This window comes from Leopardus geoffroyi, chromosome C2 (genome assembly GCF_018350155.1).
Source record: "Leopardus geoffroyi isolate Oge1 chromosome C2, O.geoffroyi_Oge1_pat1.0, whole genome shotgun sequence".
Lineage (NCBI taxonomy): Eukaryota > Metazoa > Chordata > Mammalia > Carnivora > Felidae > Leopardus > Leopardus geoffroyi.
In genome coordinates, this window is record NC_059333.1 from 15,835,921 (window position 1) to 15,846,650 (window position 10,730).

The 10,730-nt window shown below is 43.0% G+C and overlaps 1 long non-coding RNA gene across 1 annotated transcript; it reads left to right on the plus strand.

The window, feature by feature from the left end:
* The first annotated feature begins 670 nt into the window (after nucleotides 1–670).
* Nucleotides 671–4,318, plus strand: LOC123576046. The gene is made up of 2 exons (XR_006701134.1): nucleotides 671–1,160; nucleotides 4,092–4,318. It is a non-coding gene; the product is annotated as an uncharacterized LOC123576046 (long non-coding RNA).
* The last annotated feature ends 6,412 nt before the right edge of the window (nucleotides 4,319–10,730 follow it).

Here is a 10,730-nt window from a genome sequence, read left to right on the forward strand (position 1 = left end):
TGTCCTCATGATGTTATCACCTCCCAAAGGCCCTACCTCCTAATACCATCACACTGGGGATTGGGGTTTCAACATATGAATTTGGGGGAAGACACATTTAGTACATAGCACATGCCAAATAGTTCTTCAAGAGAACCACTGTAGGGTCTGGGGTGTCTGGCAGGCAGGAGTATCACATCTCCCTACCTCTGTTCCCTCCCCGCCATCCATCATCCATAGACAACTGGATGCCGAACTCCCGGGCCCCACAGTGACATGGTCCCTGACTGAAGGTTCTTGGGAAAGTCGGGCTGGGGTTTCCCGGATTTGTCAGGAGCGACATAGGCCAGATGCCTGACCCTAACCCAGTGACGTCTGATGAGAAACTGGCTAGAATTCCCTCCTAAGCAAAGGGAAGAAAGACCTCCATCTTCAGACTGTCTGGAATTAGGTGCTGAATGTTCTTTGGGTTCAATGAGCACTATGGAAGGTAGCTATCTTTAGAAGTCTTGAAAAGACACTGTGGAAGGGGTCTGCTTGACAGGGCAAAGCCACACTTGGAGAAGAATCTGTGGAGATGCCCCATCAGCGGAGGTTGCTAAGCAGGGCTCATAAGCAGTCATCTGGGCACATGTCTTACTTCATAATTAGAAGGGTTTTGATACTCAGAGTCAGAGAATGAGGCCGCGTGAGGACCTTTTGGACATTCTCACAAGCACTCCGTGAAAGAAAGCGTCGAATGTTCCTTTGGGCATCTTTCCCCAGAGGGCCCAAAACACCAAACTGCAACAGTGGCAGCCAGCTAAGACCCCTCCACTCCTTTGACACTCCCCACCCTCCTGCATCCTGCCCTGGAGGCACGAGAAGCAGCAGGTGGCTAGTGGAAGAGAAAGTTCAGGGAAGAGTAGAGAAGCTGACTGGATAGCCCTTCCCCACTGCAGACTCCAAGACCCACATACCTGAGCTATGGTGGATGGGAGAAGGTTTGCATTGGATGCATGATTGGAAGTTTGGTAGTACTCTGGGCTTTCTAGTACCTGCAAAGGAGATCTGTGAGACAGATATTATCCAGAGGCAGGAAAGGCGATCTGACAGAGGGCTGGAAAGAAGACTGTTTCCCACTTTGCTCCCTAAGAAGTCCAGCCCATTCAAAAGCTGATTCTACATCTAAAGCATAATTAGTAACTAATGAAACTGTTTTTTCCTATGTGGTCTGTAATTCAATTCTGAAGGAAAGAACTAACAAAAAGATGATGTTTTAAGAAACATCATTAACATTACATTTAAAATAAGGAAAGAACGGAGCACCTGGGTGACTCAACCAGTTGAGCCTTAGATTCAGGTCATGATCTCACAGTTCATGGGTTCGAGCTCTGGGTCAGGCTCTGTGCTGACAGCTCAGAGCCTGGAGCCTGTTTCAGACTCTGTGTGTCCCTCTCTCTGCCCCTCCCCCGCTCATTCTCTCTCTCTCTCTCTCTCTCTCTCTCTCTCTCTCTCTTTCTCAAAAATAAATAAACATTAAAAAAATTTAAGGGGCGCCTGGGTGGCCCAGCCAGTTAAGCGTCCAACTTCAGCTCAGGTCATGATCTCACAGTCTGTGCCAACAGCTCAGAGCCTGGAACCTTCTTCAGATTCTGTGTCTGCCTCTCTCTATGCGCCTCCCCCACTTGCACTCTGTCTTTCTCTCACAAAAATAAAATAAAAACATTTAAAAAGTTTTTTCTTTAATTAAAAAAAGAAAAAGATAAAATAAATGAAATGATTTGGTAAATTCACTCAAAAGTAATATAAATAAAAATAGGAAATGGCAGACCTACAGGACCAGCAGTGACTTGTCATCATCATGCTCAGGTTTTCCTTGGTGCTTTTTCTCTACACCACTCAAGCCTCCCCATAGACTACAGATGTGAGGGGATCTCAGACTTCAGGTTAAGCATGTCTATCACTTATACAACATTTTCTGGTGGACCACTTCATGTCATTATTTTCAAAAAAAAAAAAATATCTCTTAGAAAGAGAACATGAGTTGGGGAGAAGTAGAGAGAGTGGGGATCCCAAGCAGGCTCTGCACTGCCAGTGCAGAGCCTGATGGGGGGCTCGAACCCACAAACTGTGAGATAGTCACCTAAACCGAAGTCAAGAGTCAGATGCTTGGGGCGCCTGGGTGGCACAGTCGGTTAAGCATCCGACTTCAGCCAGGTCACGATCTCGCGGTCCGGGAGTTCGAGCCCCGCGTCGGGCTCTGGGCTGATGGTTCAGAGCCTGGAGCCTGTTTCCGATTCTGTGTCTCCCTCTCTCTCTGCCCCTCCCCCGTTCATGCTCTGTCTCTCTCTGTCCCCAAAAAAATAAATAAACGTTGAAAAAAAAAATTAAAAAAAAAAAAAAAAAGAGTCAGATGCTTAACTGACTGAGCCACTCAGGTGCCCCCAAATCATATTTTTTCTAAATCCATAAACTAGAAAACAACATTAAGAAATAAAAATATTGCTGTAAATTTTAAATTCATACTGGAAAGAAAATATTCTTAGTGCTGAATTGTCTAACACAGTAGTCACTGGCCATTGTTGCTATTTAAATTTAAGTTAAAATAAAAATAAAGGGGCACCTGGGTGGCTCAGTCGGTTAAGCGTCTGACTTTGGCTCAGGTTATGATCTCGAGGTTCGTGAGTTTGAGCCCCGCATCTGGCTCTGTGCTGAAGGCTCAGAGCCTGGAGCCTGCTTCAGATTCTGTGTCTCCCTCTCTCTCTGCACCTCCCCTGCTCATACTCTGTCTCTCTCTTAAAAGTAAATAAATATTAAAAAATGAAATAAAAATAAAAATAAATAAATATTCAGTTTCTCCATCACATTAACCATATTTCCTTTTTTTTTTTTTTTCATTTTTGGAGAGAGAGAGAGAGAAAGAGAGGATGCAGGTGAGCGAAAGGCAGAGAGAGAGTGGGTAAGAGAGAGAAAGAGAAAAGTGGGGCTCACCCAAAGCAAGGATCATGTTCACCTGAAACAGGGCTCGAGCTCACCCAAAGTGGGGATCAGGCTCACAAACCGTGAGATCATGAGCTGTGCCGAAGTCAGATGCTTAACCAACTGAGCCACCCAGGCACCCACATTAGCCCCATGTGGCTAATGGCTATCATATTGAACTGTGTAAATATGGAACACTGTCCATATTGTTGTGGACAGTTGATGACAGTGTTGTAATATTGGACAACACTATTCTAAAGTTTCAGAGCCAATTATTTTTGACAAAGAAAACAACTCCTGTTTTCTCTGCATGACTAGATTCTTAATATTTTAATCCTCAGCGAATCTGAGTTTTTGTAAAGTATGAAGGTATATGCTATCAGAGGCTTGTAAGGACAGAGTATTATTCCTCATTTTAGAGACAGACCAAGTTCCGTTGATAACTTTATTTTTAAACAGCCTTATTAGGGTCAAAAGACAGGCAAAAATCCAGAATTGCAACACTTTTTCCTAGAAACTTAATGCCTTTCAGATTGCTTGTAAGCCATAAAAATTCAGCACTGGGGAATTTAAAATGTTGAGTTAGTGACCTCATACATTTAGCTTTTTCTCAGGAGTTTTCATGGTTTCCTTGCTAAATACAGAATGCACTTCTTTGTATCACATTCTTTTCCCATATTTGTAACTTTCACTTCCTTTTTACATGATACATATTTTAATATATTAAGGCTACCTTATTTACTGACATGAATAGATATGAGTGCAAGTGTTGAAGAAGAGAGAACTTTCAGGAATACTCTTGGAATTCTGTGATCTTATAGGCTAATAAACCTAGAGAACTGGTATTTGCTTGGAACAAGAATGATTACAAGTTCTGAATGTTTTAGATACCACTAGACAGCTCTTCTTCCCCACCAAAGAGGAAACTTAATAAATCTTCATCAGAATTTAAAATTTCCTCTCACTGCTTCTTCTGGAAACACTTGGAGGACTGGGTCACCAAAACCCACATTCATTGTCTATTGAAGACATGGTCAAATCTCAGACATTTTAGTTAGTGCCCAGCCTGAACATGTTATTTAATCTGCCTGCAGTGAAAAAATTGATATGTAACCTATAGATTCTCACTGTGATTTTGTTTTAACTTTCAGTGGATGACAGGGTGACTGAAAACACATCGTTCCTTTACAAGCAACGTGGCCACCAATGCAGGACGACCCCTCAATAGCATCCTGGATCAGCGAAGCCCGTAGTGAAGGAATCTTCCTAGAGAATTCTATATATGTGCCTGTATCATGCCTATTGTGGCTTCCACTGCATGGTTCTGACAGTCAGACATCTGAAAATAAATTATCATGATAAGGATTGTTATTTTTAATAGATGCAGAGTGTATATTCTTAACTCTTAGGAACTCTTCTAAATGGAAAGAGATAATTAATACACTCCCCACCCTTTCCTACAATTAAAGAAAGAGACACTGACTTTAGAAAACTAATTAATATTGTTCAACAGTTTAGGGAATGTTATTAATTTTCAAAAGTTTGCTACAATCCTCACAGAATTTTCCCAGGCCCCACCACAATACTGGTATAAAACAAACCACATAGGATATTAGAATTCAGAGAAGGGAAAGAGAAATGAAAGTTTGCATTAAAATGATGGCAAAGGAGCACCTGCGTGGCTCAGTCAGTTGAGCATCTGACTCTTGATATTGGCTCAGGTCATGATCTCACTGTTTGTGAGTTCAAGCCCCAAATCAGGCTCCGTGCACAGAGCCTGCTTGGGATTCTCTCTCTCTTTCTCTCCCTCCCCCACACACATGCGCTCTCTCTCTCTCTCTCTCTCTCTCTCTCTCTCAAAATAAATAAACTTTAAAAAAAATTTAAATGATGGCAAAGATTTTGAATTTCCAGGAAGGGAAGTATCCCAAGGAATTCCAGACAGAGTAGGCAGTAAGAAAAGGAAATAACAGGAAAAATGCTGCAATCAGTGCTTCTTTAAAGTGCATGGAAATCACAACTTACTCAAATGAAGCATTTGATAAATAAATCTAGATTAGGACCTGAGATTCTTTTTTTTTTTTTAACGTTTATTTATTTTTGAGACAGAGAGAGACAGAGCATGAACAGGGGAGGGGCAGAGAGAGAGGGAGACACAGAATCTGAAACAGGCCCCAGGCTCTGAGTGGTCAGCACAGAGCCCGACGTAGGGCTCGAACTCACAGACTGTGAGATCATGACCTGAGCCGAAGTCGGACGCTTAACCGACCGAGCCACCCAGGCGCCCCAGGACCTGAGATTCTAAAAGGCTCCCAGGTTTTGACTAACAAATCAGTTACCATAATCAGCATATAACTCACATTTGCATTGATGTTTTGTTATCTAAGATTGGTGCTGAAATATCTTACCTCATTTGACTATAAATGAATGAAATTGGATTCTGTGAAATATCTTGTCTTGTACATCAACTCAAATCTTCTACACCTGCCTTTCCCAAGCTGGATATAATTAGATATGCCTGTTGTACAAATGTTCCATGCTCAAAGAAGTTTGGAAAATATTGCGTTAAACACAGATACGTTTCTTTACAGTAAGACTCTCAGAGCCTTTAGCACAATGTCCATTATGAATCTTCAAGAGAGAGAATTGACCTTACACAATGCTTTCTTCCTAGTACACCTGTTTATACCTCCTGGAGAAACTTCTCTACACTGTGAATAGTGACATATTGACAAGTTCTGAAGTCTCAGTGTTCAAGTTCATAGATACTACTTTGGTCAGTGTAATTGCTGACCTATACTTAAGGGTAAGTCACTGATTGGGGTGCCTGGGTGGCTTATTCCATTGAGCATCAGACTCTTGATTTCGACTCAGGTCATGATCTCATGGTTTGTGGGTTTGAGCCCGACAGCAGGCTCCTCGCTGACAGTGCAGAGCCTGCTTAGGATCTTCTCTGCCTCTCTCTCTGCCCCTACCCCCACTCACTTTCTCTCTCTCTCTCTCTCTTTTTCTCTCTCTCTCCCTCTCTCAAAATAGTAAACTTTAAAAAAGAAAAAAGAAAAAGGCTAAGTCACTAATAAAAGAGTTTTCAAAGATGGTCAAGGCACCAGGTTAGAAATAATGATCACCTTTGTCCCAGTCAATCAGATGGAGCTGAGCAGAGAATGCTAGTATAGAAAACACTGGAAAGCACACAATGCTGAGGATGTGCAGAAGGCATGTTATAGAATTAGGATGTTGAAAACCACCATTTCTTTTTTTTTAATGTTTATTTTATTTATTTTTATTTTTTTTTTTTTTGAGAGAGAGACAGAGACAGAGTGTGAGTGGGGGAAGGAAAGAGAGAAGGAGACCGAATCAGAAGCAGGGTCCCAGCTCTGAGCTGTCAGCACAGAGCCTGATGCGGGGCTCAAACTCATGAACTGTGAGATCATGACCTGAGCCGAAATTAAATGCTTAACCAACTGAGCCACCCAGGCGCCCCCAAAACCACCATTTCATATGGCACAGGAGAGCTGTAACCTGTAAGGAAATGATAGTGGCAAATAGGACAAACCAGTCCTCTGTGAACCAAACAGAAACAGAATGGCTCATCAGATGTAAGAACGGAAGTGCCCCACCCAGGGAAACGGTTTAAAGAAAGTTTTCCAATCGTGCCACACAGAGCCTTGTGATCATTGCTTTTGCAAGCGAAGAGAAAGAGGAAATGTTTTCCAGAATAAGATTTGGGAAGACTGGTCTCATCTCTACCCACCAAGACAACTGGGAGAGAAGCTTCTAACTACAAAATACGTGAAACCCAAAGCTTCGAGAAATACTTCTCTGACCTCTCTTTAAACTGGTTGTGTTGAGGGGCACCTGGGTGGCTCAGTCGGTTGAGCACTGGACTTCAACTCAGGTCATGATCTCACGGTTTATGAGTTCAAGCCCCCCCATTGGGCTCTCTGCTGTTAGCAAAGAGCCTGCTTCAGATCCTCTGTCTCCCTCTCTCTCTGCTCTTCCCCAGCTCACGCTGTCTCCTCCTCTCTCTCAAAAATAAATCAGCATTTAAAAAATAAATAAACTAGTTTTGTTGAAATAAATAGTAGATTGAAGTTTTGCTTAGAGCAAAGAAGCTTCAACCAAACTGACTTTCTCTTTTACACATAGAATTGTATGCTTTCCAACTTCAGGAGGAAGTAGAAAATACACTGTTATGATAACTGAGTCCCCTGGTAACAAAGACTGATCTCCTAGGAAACTGGGATGTAATAGTTCTCAAAATGTAACTGTATCAGAATCACCTGGAGAGCTTGTAAAAACACAGATTCTTGGAACCCACCCTAGAGCTTCTGATTCAGTTGGCCTGGGATGGAGTCTGAGAATTTGCATTTCTATCAAGTTTTCAGGTGATGCTGTCACTGCTGGTCCAAGACCCACACTTTCAAGAAGACTGCTGAAATGGAAGGAGCCTTAGTGATCGCCTGAAGCACCCCTTTTCCCCACAGATGAAGAGTCTGGAGCATGAAAGAACTTATCCCCTAGGGTGGGGCCATGAACAGCCCCCTTGACCACATTCCAGTGTGGCATCTCTGTGCTCTCCTGTCCACTCCTGTATCAGGAAAAGTTGTGAAACGCTTGGATAGGGACCGAAACATATTACCTTGGGTCTTGCCCATCTACCCTTCTACTGTGTCTTTGCCTTTCACTGTCTTTCAGCTATTTTATAACTCTGAAAGTTGTAGAAAAACGATCAAAATGCAAATGATTATATTCCGAGGAAATGCCAGTGAATTTATATCTGTGAAGTATAATTGTTGGGCTGTCAGTATTAACCAAATATACATCAAGTGCGAAACGATACAGCAGTCTCTTTTTTTTAATATAATTTATTGTCAAATTGGTTTCCATACAACACCCAGTGCTCATCCCAACAAGTGCCCTCTTCCATGGCCATCACCCACTTTCCCCTCTCCCCCAGCCCCCATCAACCCTCAGTTTATTCTCAGTATTCAAGAGTCTCAGTGTCAGTATTTATGGTTTGCCTCCCTCCCTCTCTGTAACTTTTTTCCCCCTTCCCCTCCCCCATGGTCTTCTGTTAAATTTCTCAGGATCCACATATGAATGAAAACATATGGTATCTGTCTTTTTCTGCCTGACTTATTTCACTTACCATAATACCCTCCAGTTCCATCCATGTTGCTGTAAATGGCCAGATTTCATTCTTTCTTATTGCCAAGTAGTATTCCGTTGTACATATAAACCACATCTTCTTTATCCACTCGTCAGTTGATGGACATTTAGGCTCTTTCCATAATTTGGCTATTGTTGAAAGTGCTGCTATAAACATTGGGGTACAAGTGCCCCTATGCATCAGCACTCCTATATCCCTTGGGTAAATTCCTAGCAGTGCTATTGCTGCATCATAGGGTAGTTCTATTTTTAATTTTTTGAGGAACCTCCACACTGTTTTCCAGAGTGGCTGCACCAGTTTGCATTCCCACCAGCAGTGCAAGAGGGTTCCCGTTTCTCCACAACCTCTCCAGCATCTATAGTCTCCTGATTTGTTCATTTTAAACACTCTGACCGGTGTGAAGTGGTATCTCAGTGTTTTTTTTTTTTTTAATGTTTATTTTTGAGAGAGAGAGACCGGGGGGAGGGGCAGGGAGAGAGAGGGAGACATAGAATCCTAAGCAGGCTCCAGGCTCTGAGCTGTCAGCACAGAGCCCGACACAGGCCTCGAACCCACAAACCGCGAGATCATGACCTGAGCTGAAGTAGAAAGCTCAACCGACTGAGCCCCCCAGGCACCCCTGTGTGGTTTTGATTTGTATTTCCCTGATGAGGAGTGATGTTGAGCATCTTTTCATGTGCCTGTTGGCCATCTGGATGTCTTCTTTAGAGAAGTGTCTATTCATGTTTTCTGCCCATTTCTTCACTGGAATATTTGTTTCTCGGGTGTGGAGTTTGGTGAGGTCTTTATAGATTTTGGATCCTAGCCCTTTGTCCGATATGTCATTTGCAAATATCTTTTCCCATTCCGTTGGTTGCCTTTTGGTTTTGTTGATTGTTTCCTTCGCAGTGCAGAAGCTTTTTATTCTCATGAGGTCCCAATAGTTCATTTTTGCTTTTAATTTCCTTGTAAAGGCACATCTTTTAATCAAAATAACTTCTGATTGCTTTGTTTCCTGTGACACTGTATTTGTCAGCGTTCTCCAGAGAAACAAAACCAGTACAAGGAACTAGCTCATACAATTATGAAGGCAGGAAAGTTCCCAAATCTTCAGGGTGAGTCAGTAAGCTGGAGACTCAGGAAAGCTGACAGTAGATTTCCAGTCCAAGGGTGAAAGCCTGAGAATCAGGAGAGCCAGTGGTGGGTTCCTGTCTGAAGACAGGAGCATTGGGGACCACAGGAGGAACCGATAACCCAACTGAATGGCTTTCAGGCAGGAAGATTTCTCTTTACTTGGTGGAGGGTCAGCCTCTTTGTTCTATTCAGGCCTTCGATAGAATGTAAGGCCCACCCACACTGGGGAGGGCAATCTGCTTTATTCAGTCTATCAGCTTCAAAGTTCATCTCATCCCAAAACACCCCTCCAGAAGCACCCAAGCTGCTTTTTGACAAAATATCTGGGCATCCTGGGCATTTGTAAAGTTAACCAACATGGATACCCTGTTGTCACAAACTCTGTATAAGCCCTTAAAATTCCTGACTTCACACTTAGCACAGAAAGCTAGTTACTGTTCATCATATTTGTTCAGTTCTACCACCTGGCCATAACTGAAGATTTACTTAGGACAAAAGGTAAATTCTTGGGGTCCCTGGGTGGCTCAGTCGGTTGAGCATCCGACTTTGGCTCAGGTCATGATCCCCCAGTTCGTGGGTTTGACCCCTGTGTGGGGCTCTGTGCTGATAGCTCAGATCCTGGAGCCTGTTTTGGATTCTGTGTCTCCCTCTCTCTTTGCCGCTCCCCCACCTGGACTCTCTCTCTCTCTCTCTCTCTCTCTCTCTCTCTCTCAAAAATAAATAAACGTTAAAAAAAAAAAGAGAACAAAAAGTAAATTCTTCCATCATCAGTTTGCTAGGTGTGAGACACAAGCCAGGGATGAAAAAAATGACCAAAAATAGCTGACTAATATGAAGAATATTGGTGAAGAGGCAGCTTGATCTAAATGGGTTTTACCTAAGAACTTCCTTCTTTCCCTTTTTACCCCTCTCACCAGGGATGTGATTTTATTTTCTCTCGTGATTGCCCTTTTAGGGCTGGAATCCTGCGAGTGTTCCTAGCGCTGCCTTATGGAATAGGTTGGGTTTGGTAGGAGACACAGAATGAGGGTAAATAACTCAAAGTGGATTAGAAGGTAGCTGTGGGTACAGGCATCCATCGCCATGGGGCAGCAAGAGCTGGAAGGAGTAAACAGAAGGAAAGATAGGAAAGAACGTTGAATGGAGCAGAGGGGGTGAGACTGGATGGGAGAAAGTGAGGTGAGCGGAGCAGACCGGTCACGGTCAGCTCTGCATCCTTGAAGACGATGCTCAGATTACACCAAGAAGAGAGAAACCAACCTGGAGTTCAGAGAAGGCTCAAGTGGTGAGAGAGAAAAAAGAGCTGTTATCACTGAATTCCTTGAGAAAAAACTGTTAAGAAGAAGGCTGATGCCTTAAAGGACAGTGGCATCCACGGGTCAAACAAGCTTGAAATAAAGGGCAGATTTGATTAAGTCATTAAGCATGAATGCCAGGTTCTTTCTTACCTTCGGGTTTTATGCATGCTATTCCCTCTGCCTGGAATGCCTTCTCTCTCTCTGCC